Here is a 19256-nt window from a genome sequence, read left to right as displayed (position 1 = left end):
GGTGGCGCAGTGGTTGAGAGTCTGCCTGCCGATGCGGGGCACACCGGTTCGTGCCCCGGTCCAGGAGGGTCCCGCGTACCGCGGAACGGCTGGGCCCGTGGGCCGTGGCCGCTGGGCCTGTGCGTCCGGAGCCTGTGCCCCGCGGCGGGAGAGGCCGCAGCGGTGGGGGGCCCGCGTACCGCAAAAAACAAACAAATAAACAAAAAAAACCAGTTTCCTTTTTGTAGCCAGGATGTGCGTGACTGTAAGAAACATCAGTCCAACTGAGGTAAAACGGGGTACCTACTGAGAGTACACAGAGATCTCACAGGATCCAAGGACAGAAAACGAAGTGTTGCTGGGCTCCATTCAAATTGGCCAGAGAACTGGGGAGCCCTCAGGAGCAGGGTGACTCTTCCCTGTGTCTCTCTGTCTCTGCTTCTGCGCCAGCTTCCGCCTTTCTTCCATTTTGCCTTCCTTTCTCTGCTCCTTCACCCTGCCAGAGGCACAGCTTGGCCGTTCCTCCTGGACTTACACCATGGCTGGTAAGCTCCAGGACCCACCCTCAATTGACTACACACTGAAGTCCTTCAGAGAGGAAAGAACTAGCCTGGCTCTTCTGAGAAAACCTGGGCCACTCAGGTCGTTTCTGAGCAAATGATTGGTTCTTGCTGGGTCAGGTGTGTGCTCACCCCTGGTCCAATCAGCTGTGCGTTTCCCCGCCCCCCCATCACCTCCACCGCCCATCCCTAGAAGTCACATTATCTTACACCGTCTTGTGTAGCTATATCTTCCAGAGAGCTGTGGCTGGCAAGGGTGCTAAATTGCCAGGCTGGATGTTATCACATAAAGAGAGAAGCTATTTATAGGGAGACTGTACTTGGAAAGCCTTTATGATGTATTTCATTTATGAAATCTAAGCCCCAAATTTCCTGGTCAAAAAAATTCAATTCAAGGGAACTCCCTGGCAGTCCAGTGGTTAGGACTCCATGCTTCCACTGCTGAGGGCCCAGGGCTCAATCCCTGGTCAGGGAACTAATATCCCACAAGCCTTGAAGCACGGCCAAAAAAAAAAAATCAATTCAGTTTAATAAATATTGTGTTGGGCTCTGAAGACAAGACATATATGCCCATAAGATATGTCCACAAATAATTATAATAGAAGACAATTCTATGAAAGTTTCTTAGAAAACTTTTAAGAAACTGGGGCTTCCCTGGTGGCGCAGTGGTTAAGAATCTGCCTGCCAATGCAGGGGACAGGGCTTCGAGCCCTGGTCCGGGAAGATCCCACATGCGGTGGAGCAACTAAGCCCGTGAGCCACAGCTACTGAGCCTGAGCTCTAGAGCCCACGAGCCACAACTACTGAGACCACACTCCACAACTACTGAAGCCTGCGTGCCTAGAGCCCGTGCTCGGCAACAAGAGAAGCCACTGCAACGAGAAGCCTGCGCACCGCAACAAAGAGTAGCCCCCACTCGCTGCAACTAGAGAAAGCCTGCGCTCAGCAACGCAGACCCGATGCAGCCAAAAATAAATAAATAAATGAATAAATTTTTTTAAAAAAAGAAAACTTTTAAGAAACTTACAAAATTACATGAAAGCTTTATAAAGGATTGTAAGGGTTAAGAACAGGCCTCCCTAAGGTGTGCTAATTTGGCATGTGGATTATTTTGTGCTAAAGGCAATGGAGACCCTGTAGGCTCAAGAGAAACTACTGCCCCTCCCTTAACTACCTGGAAGAATTAAAATTGGGGATTTTTCCCAGAAAAAGTTATTACCAGAAATAAATTTTACCTAAGCAGCGCCATCTATATGGCAGAGTAAACATCTAATTCCCAGCCATCTGCTCTTCTTATCATTCTGAAATTGCCTTCCTGTCCTTGGAAATTCCAGGCCCCGATCCCATTCCTTAGCTCAGGATGGCATATATGCCTCATTTTATCTTTCTGTCTCTGAACCTCTCATGTATGTAGGGTTTCCATATGCACAGATTAAAATTTGATTTTCTCCTGTTCATCAGTCTTACATCAATTTCATTCTTAGACCAGCCAGAAGAACCTAGAAGGGTAGAGGTAAGCTTTTCTTCCTCCCAGACAGCTTTTTTTTAAATACATAAATTTATTTTATTTATTTATTTACTGGCTGCGTTGGGTCTTCGTTGCTGTGCATGGTCTTTCTCTAGTTGCAGCGAGCAGGGGCCACTCTTCATTGAGGTGCGCCGGCTTCTCATTGCCGTGGCTTCTCTTGTTGCAGAGCATGGGCTCTAGGCACCCGGGCTTCAGTAGTTGTGGCACACAGGCTCAGTAGTTGTGGCGCACAGGCTTAGTTGCTCTGCGGCATGTGAGATCCTCCTGGACCAGGGCTTGAACCGATATCGCCTGCATTGGCAGGCAGACTCTTAACCACTGTGCCACCAGGGAAGCCCCCAGACAATTTTAAATCTCCTGGGGGAGTCAGAAAACTTTCACTGAGTAAATGCACTTTGAGATATGTCTTGAAGTGTTCATTAAATTTTTATAGAGTGACCAGGAGGACATATGTGAAGCAGTGGGAAAAGGATAAGCAAAAACTTGGAGAAGGGAAACTATGTGTGTGCTCTGAGACAGCAAAAACTACAATGTGGCTGAAGAGCAGGGTGCAGGAGGGAGAAAAAGAAACCAGCACGAATTGACTGGTCTCAAGTATATGCTGGACATTTTCAGATGTCACCTCATTTAATCGTTTCAGCAATCCTTGAGGTGGTGTCTATTGCCCCTATTTTACCAAGTGCACAAAGGCCAAAGCCATTCCCTCCATTGTCCCGTGTTGAGGATGAGGTGGAGAGGATGCAGAGAGCAGAGGGAGGGAGGTTGCCTGCCAGGTAACGAGCCCACACTCGACTCCGGAGGCACTGGGAGGGAAGTCATGCAAGAATTCGGAGCCAAAAATGGCCTGATTGCCTCTGAATTTTAGAAAAATAATGCTGGTGGTAATGGAAGAATTAAACAGAGTATTCTTTCTCTCTCCTTCATTCATTTAATTCAAAATACATATTGAAAACTTCCTTTGGGACAAGACTGTGGTGTACCAGACCTGTGGGAAAAAATGTCTGGGGCAAGATACAGCTCCAAATCTCAGGAAGTTTACAGTTTCTGTGTGTGTGCATATAATGCATAGCTCATACATACTATTTTATTTTATTTTATATTTGGCTGCTCCACGTGGCTTGCAGGATCTTAGTTCCCTGAGCAGGGGTTGAACCTGGGACCCCGCAGTGAAAGCACTGTGTCCTAACCACTGGACCTCTGGGGAATTCCCATTTGAGCTAATTTTTCTTTGTTTGTTTGGGTTTATTTTTGGCCAAAGAATTTTTATTACTTTTATGTACAGAAAACTCAATAGTGTACACTCACCTGGCCAGTTTGGTAGGCAGCTCTTTGGCCTTTGCCTTTTCCAGCTTGGCAATGTGAACCCCTGATTTTGGACCAAGGATGTTGCTTCCCCAGTGAAGGCAGAGGTTGTCATATCATCATTGTAATCAGTCCTGATGGCTTCCACTAGCTTAGCCAGAGCCCCTTTGTCTTCCTGTGGTCTTCCTGTGGACCACACGTCCCAGCCTGGCCATTCCCTTGATGATGCAGTAGGGATCCCCCATCTTACAGCACAGGGCAGGCAGGAAGACCACCTGCTCAATGGGATCCGTGTCATGTACAATCACCACCAGCTGAGCCTTCTTGTTCTCCACCAAGGTGGGGACAGTATTAACCCCTGCTTGAAGGACAGGTGGCCTCTTGGTGGGGACATCCCCTTTGCCCTCAGCTTTCTTCTCAGCTCAGGCCAGCAACCTCTGCTTCTTCTCTTGCTTCATGTCTGGTCTGTACTTGTGGGCCAGCTTAAGCAGGTGAGTAGCTGTTTGGCGGTCCAAGGCCTGGGTGAACTGGTTAAAAGCAGGAGGCACTTTCAGCTGCTTATAGAGGATTTGCCACTGCAGCTGGATATAGCGGGGCCGTTTGACGAAGTGGGTGAGGTCCCTTTTGGGCTGGATGTCCTGTCCAATGCCAAAATTCTTGGGCCTTTTTTCAAACAGGAGATTGATCACCTTCTTGGCCTGCTGCTTCTTCACGGCAGCAGGGGCCGGGGCCACCTTCTTCCCCTGGGCCTTCTTTCCCTTCAGCATCTTGAATGGCTGGCAGAGAGAACTTGAGCTGATTTTTGTATATGACGTAAAGTAAGGTCCAACTTCATTCTTTTGCATGTGGATATACAGTTTTCCCAGCACTGTTTGTTAAAAAGACTGTCTTTTCCTCATTGAATGGTCTTAGCACCTTTGTTAAAAAGCGTTTGACCGTATATTCACGGTTTATTTCTGGGCTCTCTATTAGCTTCCATTGGTCTATATGTCTGTCCTATGACAGTACCATATTGTTTTGATTATTACACCTTTGTAGTAAGTTTTGAAATTAAGAAGTGTGAGTCTTCCGATTTTGTTCTTTTTCAAGGTTGTTTTGGCTATTCTCTTGAGATTCCATTTGAATTTTAGGATGGGTTTTTCTATTTCTGCAAAAAAAAACCATTGAGATTTTGATAGCAATCACGTTTGAATCTGCAGATTGGGTAGTATTTACACAGCATTTTGAATGCACTAAATGTCACACAATTTATACTTTAAAATGGTTAATTGTACATTTTGTTAATTTCAGCTTGATTTTTTTAAAAAAATTGGGCAATTTTACCTGAAGAGCAGGTATGAGGCTGCTGGAAGGTAAAGGAGGTTGCGATCAGAGGGAGGAATGTTGGGATTGAAGACCCCAATACTGAATAGTTTAGGGCAGGTGAGGGCCCCTGGAGTTGAGCAGTAAAAATGGCTAAGGTGACCCAAACCTTATCTCCAAAGATACTGACTTCACAAGGAGATTCAAGACTGCAACTTCAGAAGGATACATATCCAGTTAGGGATGGTGGCCATCACTGGAGTGGGGTGGGGATAGCTGAGATTATAGGGGAATTTTATTACTATAGTATCTTTTTAAGGAGAAAGAATAATGAAAGTTGTTTTAAAGCTATAATACAGGAACTTTACTTTAGGAAAGGAGGACAATGACCTAAGTGCCTTTTTTTTTAATCATCGTGGGAGTGGCAGCAAGGTGTCAGATGATACAGGCATGGATAGGGCGTGGGCAGGCCAGCTGACTTAATCTCCTATTTATTTTCAGAGTAATGGTCTGGCAGTAATATTGTGGAGCTGGGAAATGGCCAATCCTGCCTTCTAACCCTGAAGTATGTGAGGCTTGTGAGAGTAAACATCCCTCAATTCAAGACGATAGCCAGGTTTCAGTAAAGGCAAGGAATGGGAGACAGACTGGGGATGTGGAAGGATTTGTTCACCATGAAATGGGGGTTCCAGAGAAAACAGAAAAGTGTGAGAAGGAAAGGAGCAGCTGGGGAATGCGTGTGGGAAGGCACAGGGCAGTTTGGGGACCAGTGTACAGGATAAGGTGGATGACCAGAGGCATTCACATTTTGGCACTTATATGGAATGGGAATAGGGTAGTTCAGTGAGTCACAGTGGCCTTAAAGGCCCAGAAAGACCTGTGATGTCAAGTTTAGTAACAGTGGGACAGGCCTCCTGGGATTCAAACAGGATACTGGACTTCAGCTGGGACTTCGGACAGTAGAATTTGGGTAGACAATAAAACAACTGTACAAAGTCCCTGAGGCAGACACAATCATGGATAACTCGAGGGCCCACGAGCAAACCAGACAAACCGAAGCTGAAGGTTTGTATGGGGGTTTAGAAGGCTGGCTCCCAAGGGTGGGGCTGGGGTCTGAAGAGCCTTATAAGCCAGCAGAGGAGTCAAGACATGATTTGTGGGCGGACTCTGGGAGGCTTCACGCCAAGGAGTACTTCCCAGAACTTCTGCTGCCAGTGTCCTTGTCCCCACAGTGAGCCACAGCCACCCCCCGCCTCTGCAGGAGACCCTCCAACACTAGCAGCCGTGTGGCTGACAGGGTCTTGGTGCTCCGGCCGGGTGTCAGGCCTGTGCCTCTGAGGTGGGAGAGCCGAGTGCAGGACATTGGTGCACCAGAGACCTCCCGGCTCCACGTAATATCAAATGGCGAAAGCTCTCCCATAGATCTCCATCTCAGCGCTAAGACCCAGCTCCACTCAACAACCAGCAAGCTACAGTGCTGGACACCCTATGCCAAACAACTAGCAAGACAGGAACACAACCCCACCCATTAGCAGAGAGGCTGCCTAAAATCATAATAAGGTCACAGACAGCCCAAAACACACCACCGGGCGCGGTACTGCCCACTAGAAAGACAAGATCCAGCCTCATCCTCCAGAACACAGGCACCAGTGCCCTCCACCAGGAAGCCTACACAACCCACTGAATCAGCTTTAGCCACTGGGGGCAGACACCAAAAACAACGGGAACTATGAACCTGCAGCCTACAAAAAGGAGACCCCAAACACAGTAAGTTAAGGAAAATGAGAAGACAGAGAAACACACAGCAGATGAAGGAGCAAGGTAAAAACGTACCAGACCAAACAAATGAAGAGGAAATAGGCAGTCTACTTTTGACCACCTAGAGGGGTGGGGTAGGGAGGGTGGGAGGGAGACACAAGAGGGAGGGGATATGGGGATATATGTATATGTATAGCTGATTCACTTTGTTATAAAGCAGAAACTAACACACCACTGTAAAGCAATTATACTCCAAGAAAGATGTTAAAAAAAAAGATATGATTTGTAAGTAACAAAGCTTCATTATGGGTTTTTACCAGTGGAAGGACATGAAAACAGCATTTAAGGAAGATTAGTATGAGAAACATCCATGCTAAGTGGATTGGGGCAGGAAAAATTGGGCTTGCCACAGATTTTGCAACTATCCAAACATGATGTGGTATAGGATTGGACTAGGGAGGAGAAAAAAATGATAATTTCAAAATAAAAACAAACAGAACTCAGTTTATATGTGGGAGAGATAAAGAAAAGAAGGGATTAAAATTTTTCAAAAATTTGAACCTGGCTGAGAGTTATATCAAGCATGGGCAGGGGAGATCTGAAAGAGAAGGATCAGTTTAGGGGGAAGGAGTGAACAGTGATGAATTTAGTTTGGGACCTAGATTCATTTGAATCTTACAGCTAAGTGAGACTTTGCAACTAACCATGTAGAACAACTAAGTATCATGTTATATAGATAAAGAAATCTTGAATTTGAGATAACACAGAACATCCTAGAAGAGATGTCCTAGAGGCAGTTGGCCATTCAGAGCTGTACTTTAATGACAGATCAAAACTAGTGATATCCATTTTGGAGTCATAGGAATCGTCTTGTCAAATAACTGTAGGAATGGATGAATTATCCAAGGGAGAGGAAACAGTGAGAAGAGGAGAAAAGCTATAGGAGGAGACAGCAGAGAATTGAATCAAGAGGCAGAAAAGAGACAGGAATTTTGGCTTTGCTATTTGTTAGCTATAGGACCTTGACAATTTATTGACCTTCTCTGGGTCTCAGACTGCAGTCATATCAAGGCTTTCCAGAATCGGGTTGGGGTGTGGTTGGGGAATCTGCTTCCAAGCTTTGAGTGAGCTTGGAAGCAGCCTCCGCTCCCTGGCTGTTGGCTGGAGACATTGGTATCTAACCATGTAAGCTTCTCCATAAGGGCACTTAGAACACGGCAGCTGTCTTCTCTCTGAAAGTGAGTGAATGAGAGAGGGCCCGGTCTCATACAACCAAATCTCAGAGGTAACATCTCATCACTTTTGCCAAATTCTATTCATTAGAAACAAGTCAAGGGGAAAGGGTTACATAAGGGTGTGAATACTAGGGGGCAGGATTATTGGAGGCCATTTTAGCAACTGCCTGCCATAATATCTAACAGTTATAGTCTTAGACACTCATACTCATTACTTTTGTAGCTAGTTCACTTAAATTGGCAATTTAATAAATATTGAATCCACTGAGGTAGGCACAGGCACAGGTGGGGCACAAAGAAGGCAATTTTATCTACAGGGAAATTATGCTTGCACTGATTCTTTTTTTTTTTTTTTTTTGGCTGTGTTGGTCTTAATTGCCTCACGTGGGATCTTTCCTTTCGGTGCTGGGCTCCAGAGCGGGTGGGCTCTGTAGTTGCGGTGCGTGGGCTCAGTAGCCCTGTGGCACGTGGGATCTTAGTTCCCTGACCAGGGATGGAACCCGAGTCCCCTGCATTGGAAGGCAGATTCTTAACCACTGGACCACCAGGGAAGTCCCGCTTGCACTGATTCTTAACGGATAAACAGGAGTTTATCAGGAGACAAGATGGCCAAGTTAAAAGTTTATCCAACGATTATAATTTGGACTGTGGAGTTCTTAGGAACTGATTTTAAAGTTGAGTGGAAATATGGCAGGCATGAAGAAAATATTTCCTAATTTGAGAAGTCTCCAATCTTATCAAAATGTGAAACATTGAGCGATTCACAGGATTTTATCATTTGGTTTCAAATATATCTTTAGAAATCCTAATAGTTTAACACAATCTACAAGATCTTGAAACCCATTTTACTAAATTAGCACTCCTAAGTTTCATCTGTTTTCTAAAAATATTTTATGAGCACACTGATCAACTAAAAACTTGCATGAAATAATTCAGAAATTTAAGATTACAATTTAGAATGTACTTAGGAAAAACACAAAGGCTATTCTCCCATTTTCAGTGCTATTACTCTAGTACGATAAAGCTGAAATTCTAGTTTTATTTTTCATTGTTGATTTTACTAATTCTGTGAGCTTTGTAGGCCCCCATAGTTGACACACATTCTAGTACCTTCTTGCTTTCCTCACCCATACATTCAGTACTCTGGATGCGTAGGATTATGAGTATGGCTGAACTTCAAGTAAGCTGGTTTGGCAGTTTCCCAAAGTGTCAAAAATGACAGAACAGGGCTTCCCTGGTGGCGCAGTGGTTGAGAGTCCGCCTGCCAATGCAGGGGACACGAGTTCATGCCCCGGTCCGGGAGGATCCCACATGCCACGGAGCGGCTGGGCCCATGAGCCATGGCCGCTGAGCCTGCGTGTCCGGAGCCTGTGCTCCGCGACGGGAGAGGCCACAACAGTGAGAGGCCCGCGTACCGCAAAAATAAATAAATAAATAAATAAATAAATGACAGAACATTAAGGAGTTTCTCTAAGGGCTTCTTTCCTCATGACTAGGGCTATCACTGTAGAATGGGTAGTCCCATTTCTTCCCTGTAAGTCTGAATTACTCTTTGGGGCTGTCTGATCACTCAGGCTTTGGCCCAGTCTAATCTAACTCCCCCAGATCTAAGCAACCAGAAGGCATAACAAGAAGTGACGGGAGGCCCTGAGTAATGCCAGCTCATCACATTTGGAAGAATATTGATTTTGATTTTCTGACCATTGTTCTCTAACAACTAAAAGGTTTGGTTCATCATTTTACTGTGGTATTAGCAACCAAATGTTGGATCCCAGTGCTTGATGGTCATGTAACTCTGCTGCCAGTGGGTACGGTGCCTGGGAAGTAAGAGGCATGCCACAACACAGACCCTCTGTGTTAAATCATCTCCCACTCAAGGGCTGCTGCTGGCAGCTGGAAATTTGACTAGGAATCAAATATGTTGTTAAGCACCATTGTTTTTGTGTACAAAGAACAATGACTGAGACTTTTTTCTTTTAAAGCATTCTTAATGTTATACTATTATAGTGTCCCTCATTTTCTATTTCTTCACTTTCTTTGAAAAGCAAACACTCTTTTCTGGGTAATTAGGCACACAAGTAAACATAAAACACCCCAGTTTTTCTTGGATAGCTTATCTCCATTTTTATGACTACCATTTAAAATTAAAACAAACAAACAAACAAACAAGCACTATTCAGTTCTCTCAAATTAGAGGCATTTTCTTTTCTTGCTTTTTCTTTTTCCTTTTTTTTTTTCCTACTGTAGGCTATTGATTTCCTTGGGGAGGAGGAGGAATCAATAATAGCTAATCACAGATAAAATGCATCCTAATTTTAGTATGAGTAAATAATGCATTATAAAGAAATAGAACTTCCCATGTTAATATGCAATCATCACATTTAAAGTTAAAATAATGCTAAATTTTGCTGGTTTTTAAAAAATAATATTTAATGAGTAGTAATGAATATGTTTCACCTTTACTTTGTGACTAAGTAAGGAAAGTGTCTAAGAGGTCCCTCTTCTCCAACATCCTCCCAGGGCAGAAATCCCCTCTGTATCTCTGAGTGAGTCCAGTGACAAGATATTGATAGCTTTCTGCTCCACAAGACATCCTAGGGCACTGCCAGTTACTATGCTGTTAGGAAGTAATCAGAGGGCACTGTGCTGAGTGTTCCATCAGATTAAAAAAATAAGAATAAAATCCTTGCCATAAAGAAGCTTCGTGAACTTTTCACAAAGTTCAGACAATAATTACAATAACATAAGACAAGAAATTAAAGGGGCTATAGGAAGGCACAAACCAAACCTTGTGGAAACTCAAGGGGAGGAATGAGATAGCACATCTAGCCAAGGAAACCCACTGGTCCTAGCTCTGCTGTCTGGACTGACGCTGTAGTTTCTCTTGTCCACTTGTAGAGCTTGACATAGTCTATAGACGAGTCCAAAGAGGCAATATAGTTGAGGGGCTTGAAGCTGGGTCTTGGGCATTAGACATCTTTGGACATGAATCTGGACCTTTTCTTTTTTAGCTGGGTGACCTTGAGCAAGTTACATAGCTTCACTGTACTTCTGTTTTTTCATCTGTAAAATGGGCATAGTAAGACCTACCTGACAAGCTTACTGAAGAATTAAATAATAATATAAGGGGCTTTAGCATTAGTGCCTGGCACTTGGTGTATAAAAACTCGTAGCTTTTGCTTTTACCTCTTTTTCATTTTCCCTGTTTTTTTTCTCCCCAATTTATCTCTAATATTTTTATCACTCCTAATAATATGTTGTTTCTAGATCTCCTCACCTTTATGGCTATCCTCCTCCAAACTATCTTGTTTTCATTCTCCTGTACAATGTGCTACCTAGAACTTTACAACAATAAAAATTTCCCCCCAAAATGTTAACTTTTCCTGTTGGTTGCTGACCAAAACAGTAAACCAAACCACTACTTCCCTTCTAACTTGTACTTCTATTAATGCATTAATTTATTGAATGTTCAAAATTATTGCATTCAAGTTTTTTTTTGTTTTGGTTTTGGTTTTTAGCAATTCCACACATGCCTTATCAGTTCATGGCAAGCTTGCGGCCAACTATCTTCTCTAGGTACTATTTAGATAATTAATGAACAATAGGTCTCTCTGTCTCTCTGTCTTGTACTTGTGCTATTGATTTTTTTTTTTTTTTTTTTGGCTGGTCAGACGGTTTGTGGGGTCTTAGTTCCCCTAACAGGGATTGAACCAGGGCCATGGCAGTGAAAGCACTAACCACTAGACCGCCCGGGAATTCCCGTGCAATTGATTTTTTTAACCTAAGTGAAGGTCTTTTCCTTTCACTCTCTTGTGTAGGCTTTGATTCTTAGTAGCAAGTAACAGAAAGCTAGTTGGAACTAAAAACTTAAGAAAGACAAATTTTTCTGTTGGCATAACTGAAGAGCAAGAAAAATGGGACAACTAGAATGCTGACTATCCCTTCTTCATCATGAGCAGTGGCTTCATTTTCTCACATTGCTTTCTACTGGGACCCTTATGGCAGCGGCTCCTGGCTCATACTGTCATGACTTGAGCCATAGAAAAAATGATTCCCTCGAGAAAAAATGATTCCCTCGTCCATTCCTCCTCCCTCCAACCAAGGTCTGAATCAAATATATGCCAATCGTTATTGAGCTGCCTCTGCCCCCAAGAGAGGGTGAGAAGTTGTCAACCCTTAAACTGGTTACTTTGTCCCAGCAAGGCAGAAGGTTGAGAAGGTAGCAGTTCCTAGCAGAACTCAGGGTATGGCAGGGGAGATGTTCTCCCAAAGGGATGAGGAGTACATTTTCTAAAAGCAATGGAGGGGAATTCCCTGGCGGTCTACTAGTTAGGACTCTGAGCTTCCACTGCAGGGGTCACAGTTTCGATCCCTGGTCAGGGAACTAGTATCCTGCATGCTGCGTGGCCAAAAAAATTAAATAAATAAAAACAATGGAGGTGGCTTAGAATTAAGTGATTTAGACAAGTAGGACCTAGATGAAATGAAGATTCTCAAACTACTGTTGTTACAGACGGTTGAATGACCCAAAAATATTACTTTTGTGAAATCAAGTCATTTATGTTTCTTCTCCCTATTTAAGTAAAGAAGGAACTAATCTTTTATTGTCTTATACTGCATGGTCTTTCCTCCTTTTAGTTAGTATTAGGTAAAGCAAATTTAGATTGATATAAATGTTTATCCAAGAACTTGCAAAACTTCAAGTTAAATGACAAAGTAACAAAAAATTCTCATTAAATAAAATGTAGCCCGCAGTTACTTATTAATAATCATTTAGGTGCTCAGGTGACAGCACCTAGGCTAGGTTATTTATTTTAAAAAATAGAGTAAATCATAATTCAGACTGGACAAGAATAGATTTCAGAGCTCCGATCTTCTATATGCCCTGAACCAAAAAGTTTAGGATGTCTGCCAGGAAGTTGTTTTGAGACAGAGAGATACAAGCTTATCTTGCTATGTACTACCCAACAAACAAAACACTTATCAGATAATGCCTGACAGCAAAGTGAAAATGAGATTAATTTTCCAAGGATTTCCTAACTTCCAAGGATTAGAGAAAGATATGAGGGAGTAAACTCATGGGTCACGTCCATTGATTATTCTAGTCATGTATGTTACATTTCTTTTTAAAATTTTTATTTATTTATTTAATTATTGGCCAAGCTGTGTGGCATGTGGGATCTTAGTTCCCTGACCAGGGATCGAACTCATGCCCCCTGCAGTGGAAGCTTGGAGTCCTAATCACTGGAGCACCAGGGAATACTTGTATGTTACATTTAATTTGTAAAACTGGATTATTGCTTTGCCCTTTTACAGAGGTTTCAAAAACAGTCCTCTTAAATTAACAGTGAGTAATTTGTTATTTCTTGAAGTAATAAAAGACATCAGTGTATTGCTTATGACGTGCTTATCTTAGAAACCATCCAAATCACTTGGGAGATATGCTGACCCATAGCTAATGACATACGCAACAATTGCAATGAAAATAGAAAAAAATTCTTTTCCCTCAAACTGGGTTTGTATCTGGGCTCTCTCACCCTTTGCCTGCCAGGCATACCATTCTATAGTTCAAATTGTCCTGTGGACAAAGATTGGGTGATGGACATGAGCGATTTCAAATCAGTGCTGGGATGCAGAACACCTGGACTGGAATGCCACATAACCCCTGCTGACCTGATCCCTACATTTTGTGAGAAAAAAAAATTAAATATGACAAGAAAAAGTCTCCTTCCAAATTAAGTGATTCCTCATCTGAGGTGAAAATCAACCTAGGTAAAGGAATTACGACTCTAAAAGATTATAAAAACAGATTCTTAGCAAATAAAGGATAGCACCTTATATCAATTCTGTTCAAAGAGAGAATGGTGTATAATCTGAACTCTGTGCTCAGCAAAGTAATTTACAGAGCAAGTGAGTAATAACTCATTTTTACCTGTCCGTAAAAGACATAGCACCAGATTCTTGATAAGCAAGTTAGCTTTTTCGAATATTATCAGTGCACAAAAAGATGTGGTAGACAACTGAAATATCATAACATATTAAAGTGTGAATGTTTTAACTATTCGAAATCTATATATTTTGCTTTTCTACATAATAAGGCGTACTCTAAGAATGTACCTTAGCAATAGAAATTCTTATTAAGCTCTCTTTAAACATTCCCATTAAATTAGGATTTTCACTCTCAGTTATCACTGGACTCTTTATTTTGTCACATTTATATATGTGACTACAAGATATTTCTATTACAGGCTAGTAATTTTAGGTTTACCTATTGTTTTTTGAGTGACTTGTCATTATCAACAATCTAATTCATTCAGTCTTTTATATCTACTGGCACAAAGGCAAACAACTTTGAATCAACAGACCAGTATGATCTAAGTGTGAATGGTATTATATCATTTTATCTTAAGGCTCTCTACTTAATGATAATACTTTCTCTGGCACAACCTGTGTTTTTGTGTATGTGTAACCTGACTTGGCAAAAAAAACCCAAACCTCAAACCCGAAACACAGCTAAATATGCTGTTCTCATTAGGCAGCTATCATTCTGTTAAAGTTACATACTATGTTGTCTAGTTCATTGAAATACAGTTTTTAAGGCTCTATTATATTCATTAAAAGCTAGCATTATTTAGATTTGAATACACAAATACTAATTGTGAGGGCACATAGTTTGAATGATAAATTGTTCGGTTGCTTCATTGTATAAATGATGTTGGATTAGGGTCTAATCCAGTTGAAAGGGTGGACATTCACTGACTTCACTTCAGCTGCTCCCCACTGGAACCTCTGCCATGTGTCTGTGCCTCCCACTCCACTGAAATTCAGTTAAAGGTCACACATAACTTGTTTTCAGGCCCTTATCATTCTCCTTACTGGATCCTTATAATAGCTTTCCAAGTGTTCTCCCTGCCACACATGTATAGTCCTTTTTCTTCTCACCCCTACACTCTCCCCTTTTCTAAAATTCAAATCACTCCCATGATTGAAACGTTTTTGTGTTAAAAATCCAGACTTCTTAACCTGAGTTTGGAGTTTACCAATGACTTGCCATTTTCCTAAATCAGAACCCCTTTTCAGCCGTTTCAGGGATATGACATCCTGATCATTCATTCCATCTTGAAACACCTTCCTTGAATGGCTTGACATCGTACTACTGTGATTCTCCTCCAACTCCTCTGGCTGGTCCTCTTTACTGGCCTATCTTCTCTCTGGCATTTCTCTAAGTCCTGTGCTTATACCCCTTTTCCTGTAGACCTTAACATTTCCTTAATTATCATGTCTGTAGGAGAGGCTCCTCAATTCACAGCCAAAAGGGCTCCAGATCTCCCTATTTCCAGGGGCTTTTGGACCTTTTTTTTGGCGGTACGCGGGCCTCTCACTGCCGTGGCCTCTCCCGCCGCGGTGCACAGGATCCGGACGCGCAGGCCCAGCGGCCATGGCCCATGGACCCAGCCGCTCCGCAGCATGTGGGATCTTCCCGGACCGGGGCACGAACCCGTGTCCCCTGCATCGGCAGGCGGACTCTCAACCACTGCGCCACCAGGGAAGCCCTGGACCATTTTTACACGGATATCTCATCAACAGCTCAAACTATGCTCAAGGAAGGCTCATAGTCTTCCCTCCGAACTAGGTCATTCTATTTCTATCTCTGTTCATGATTCCAGAATTCTCCCTGTTGATTAGTTTCATATCTCCAAATCATTTGACAACTTCTCCTTTCCCTTGACATTCAAGATTACCTCTACACTTTCTTTGACTTTTCCCTCCCATCTATTCTGAACCTCCTGCTACTCTTCTTAACTGCTATAAGAGTATCCTTCACTGTTCCCCTCTTCCACATTTTCTGTTTTCAATTCCACTGATGCCAGAGTAATCTTTTAAAAATATCTTTGAGTATATCATGCCCCTGATTAAATGGTTCCAGAATGAAGTCCAAGCTCTGATCCCTTCTTGATCTCACCCTAACCCACCTTTTCCATCTCATTTGCAACATGATGCCCTAAGTTGGAGTCACAAAGGTCACTCACAGTTCTCTGAACCGGCCCATTTCTGTGCCTTCTCTCACATAGTTCCCTTGCCTGGAATATCTGCTCTCAAAATCACTTATTTCCCATGTCTGGAATGTCTGCTCTCAAAATCTATCTCTACCTTTCCCCACCAGCCTTTCTCTCACTTAGCTGCAATCATTTCCCACTTCCACTAGGTTCCATGCAACATTTTATCTATCTGTCAACAATTTAGTTATTTTGTGTAGTTGTTTTATTTCCCCTGCTAGATTGTAAGCAAGATTTCAAGTGGGGTATTCATTTCTAGCCCTCCTCCCTCCACCAGGGAGGGGGTCTAGTAAAGTGCTGTGCTTATAAATGTTCTGAAGCGAAAAGAATTTTTATGGAATGAAAGAGAAAATCAAGAGGCAGCAGAGTGAAATACGGAGACATGAAATCAGGAAAAGAGTCCACAGCTCCTGATTTCTACCTAATACTTTCATCCCAGAGCCTACATTTCAGCGTTGCTACCGTTCTACTCAGGAATGTTCTCTCTCTTATTTTCGTATCTCATGATTTAGTAATCAACCACAGTGCAGCTCACAAAGTAAACAGACGGTCGGCAAGTACCAGAGGAAAAAAGTCTGGGTCTTTATCTCAAAGATTTTGGAGGGGTGTATCAGTACATATTGAGTCTCAGTTGCAAGGCAATAGCACGGGAGGAGTCAGGGTTTCTGATGAGTAGCGCGAAGACATGTTAAAAAGATGAGAATAAACTAAAAGGCATGCAGGTCGTCCTAGGTTCGCCAGTAAAAATAAGTTTGTTATGGAGTAGTAAAATTCAAATGACCGCGCAACGAGACGTAGGGGGTTAAAGTAATGTGCCCTTGTAACGTCGGTAATGCCCTCTCCGACACTGGTCCTTCATTAATAAGGACTGGGTCTGACTGCACCAACTCTTTTAAAAAGGAAGACATAAATGCCACTCCTTAAAAAAAAAAAATTCCTACTGCACCACACTGCAACGTGCGAGCACGGGGACATTTCCACGCGGTCACGAGCCTCTGCAACCACCCGAACACTGGGCCGAGCCTTCCTGTCCATTAGGAACTCGCTTCCAAAAAGGAGCGCGGCATCCCGCGGGGACTGGAGCTTCACCCTGGGAGGGCAGTCCCCAGGCGCAGCCTACAGAGCCCTCCAAAGCGGAGGCTCTCGAGGGGGGGAGTCTCCGGGGTGGCTGGCACGGACCTCCCTTTCACCCTCTCCAGGCAGTGCTCGCGTCGCGCAGCCCATGGTCCCGGACTGCGCTCGGCGCTGCGGCCGCCCGGCCCAGTTCCTAAAGCGCCCGGGCTCGCCTCGGGCGTGAGCGCAGGCGCCCAGACGGCAGGGGCGCGGGCGATGCAGCGTTCTGCCGGAGCCACCTCCCTTATCCCCCGCCCGCCCACGTCCGCGCGACGGTATTCCACGGGCGGGGAAGCGGCCGAGGGCGGGAAGCTACCGGACGACCGGCACCTGCATCGCGGGGTCGCCCGGCCCCACCCCCTTTCTCTCCCTCCGCGCCGTACCCCTTTCTCTTCCGCCCCCTCCCTTCTCTCCGGGCCGCAGCCCCGCTCCGCCCGGCTCCCGCGGCGACCCTGCCGGAGCGACGTCACTAGACCCCGCCCCCTTTGTATAAATACTGGCGTCTCTGGTGCCGCCTTCTCACACTCTCTGGCTCTTCGCTGGGTTGCAGTGTTTGGTTTCTTCGCCTTCTCTGCCTCTTCTCATCCTTTCTCGCTCTCTGCTCTGCGGTGTGACGAGGCTGAATCCTCTCCGCACCCAGCCCTCGCCTTTCTTCTTCTGCCCGCGCTGTTGTTCTATTTCTCTCCTTCGGCCGCCGCCGCCACTGCTGCACAGCTGGTGTCGGTGCCGCGCTTTTCCCCCCACGTCGTCCCCGCAGCCTATGGCCCAGGCCGCCTTGGGTATTTCTGCTCAAGGTAACCACATCCCTCTTTAAAAATTCCGCCTAAAAAGAGAAGACGCTTTACCCGACTCTTTGGGCCGTTATCTCACGTGAGTACTGACCCGAGGGGCGCGGCCGGGGCCGGGGCGCGGGGCGGCCTTGGGGTGCTGCCGGGTGCCTCCGGCTGGGCCCCGCCGCCCGGCCGGCGTCCCCGCAGCGCCCCGCGGCCGGCCGCCTCGAACATGGCGGATGGCGGCGTGTGTGGCGGCTGCCGGTGCTTCCGCGGTGGCGGCGGCGCGGCGGACTGGGGCGGCGGGAGGCCGCTGGCCGCCGGGCCGAGCCCGAGCAGCTGCTGTTGGGGCGAGGGGGCGTGTGTGTGGGCGCGCGTGCGGGGGTCTCGCCGCCGGGGGTCGGCGGCGCCTCCGGGCGGCGTGCGGCCCCCACCCCGCTCCCGTGGTGCATTGCTGTTTCCGGGGAGGGGGACTGGCTGCAGCCCTGAGGGGCCTTGGTCCCGCCGCCCGACCCTGAGCGGCGCCGCGCCTTAGCCTCGGGAGCCTGGCGGGAGCGCGACCGGTTGCAACCGCCGCGGCCTTAGGTTATGAATGGAGCGGGGCGGGCCCGGCGCCGGCCTCCTGTGACAGCTGCCGGAGGAGGACGGGTGCTCGAGGGTGCGGGGAGTGCGGCCCCCCTCTGCTGGAGGAAAGTTGACGCCGCAAGGGGCCAGGCGGCGGGGAAGCCCCGGTGTCAGGTAGCGAGCGAGAGGCCTTTGGCCTCTTCTGGAAGCCTCGGGGCTGCTGCTCCGCCCCCTGCGGCGCTCCTGATTGGGTCGAGTCGCCTTCACTCACCCCAGCCACCTCCTAGAGCCCGAGGATTAGTCACCATGGCTTCGTTTTCCCGGCCGCGCCACGATTCCAGGGCAGAGAGAGGGAGAGCGGTAGGCTTGGGTGGCTTATCAAGCACTGGTTTGGCAGTTAATGGTGCTGTTTTAACCCTTCCCCAGTGTATATCCTGAACGTGTGTTTCTTAGGCTGAGCTGCTGGTTCGGCGACCTGAAACGGTCGGGAACAGAGTTTACGGCCCCATTATGTTTCAGCAGATTTAATTGGCTTTTGTGATTGCCTCGTGGATACATTAAGATATTTTGTGTCCCGTCTGGTTTTCACTGTTGAACCCCCTGCTTGGATGGGAACCGGAGGACACTTAAGGATGTGTGATCAAGGAAAGGTTAATGTGGACGAGCCTGGCAGAAATACAGCTAATGATTATAGGGAAAGGCTCTAACAATCCTTTGATTTCTTTTGCAACCATAGGAGAGTACAGATGCTGGTTATGAAGGCAAATAAGCCCAGAAGAGTTAGAAGGAAAGATAGGCTCCTGATGATTATAGGTGATATGGTAGGTGCTGGAATCAAGTAATAATCAGTGCCGTCCCTCCTGCCACCCAGGTTTAACTTATAAATTGTCAAACATACAGAGGGAGTGAAAGAATTGTACCCTCACCTACGTTCAGTAAACACTTAACATTTTCCTTTATTTGCCATTCCACTGTGCATTCATCAGTCTTATTTTTCTTTGTATTTCAAAGTAAGTTGGAGACACCAGAACACTTCACCACCCCTCCAACTTCAGTATGCACATATCATTAAGTAGAGTTTAATAGGG

At 45.4% G+C, this 19256-nt stretch overlaps 1 protein-coding gene and 1 pseudogene across 4 annotated transcripts in view; one reads left to right on the top strand and one right to left on the bottom strand.

The window, feature by feature from the left end:
* Positions 1-3368: 3368 nt before the first annotated feature.
* On the bottom strand, positions 3369-4136 carry LOC309974004 (large ribosomal subunit protein eL8-like; annotated as a pseudogene). Its single transcript has one exon. The product of its transcript is annotated as a large ribosomal subunit protein eL8-like (transcript).
* Positions 4137-17377: 13241 nt separating this feature from the next.
* Positions 17378-19256, top strand: part of AZIN1 (antizyme inhibitor 1) — a 32360-nt gene continuing 30481 nt past the window's right edge. For all 3 annotated transcript variants that reach the window (XM_082858480.1, XM_082858478.1, XM_082858479.1), the window contains exon 1: positions 17378-17704. The gene's annotated coding sequence lies outside the window, so the exon portion shown is untranslated. The remainder of the gene's footprint in view (positions 17705-19256) is intronic.

Source organism: Leucopleurus acutus, assembly GCF_964270905.1.
Source record: "Leucopleurus acutus genome assembly, chromosome: 17".
NCBI lineage: Eukaryota > Metazoa > Chordata > Mammalia > Artiodactyla > Delphinidae > Leucopleurus > Leucopleurus acutus.
The sequence above is the reverse complement of the archived record's forward strand: the minus strand, read 5'-3'. Positions and strand labels throughout refer to the sequence as shown.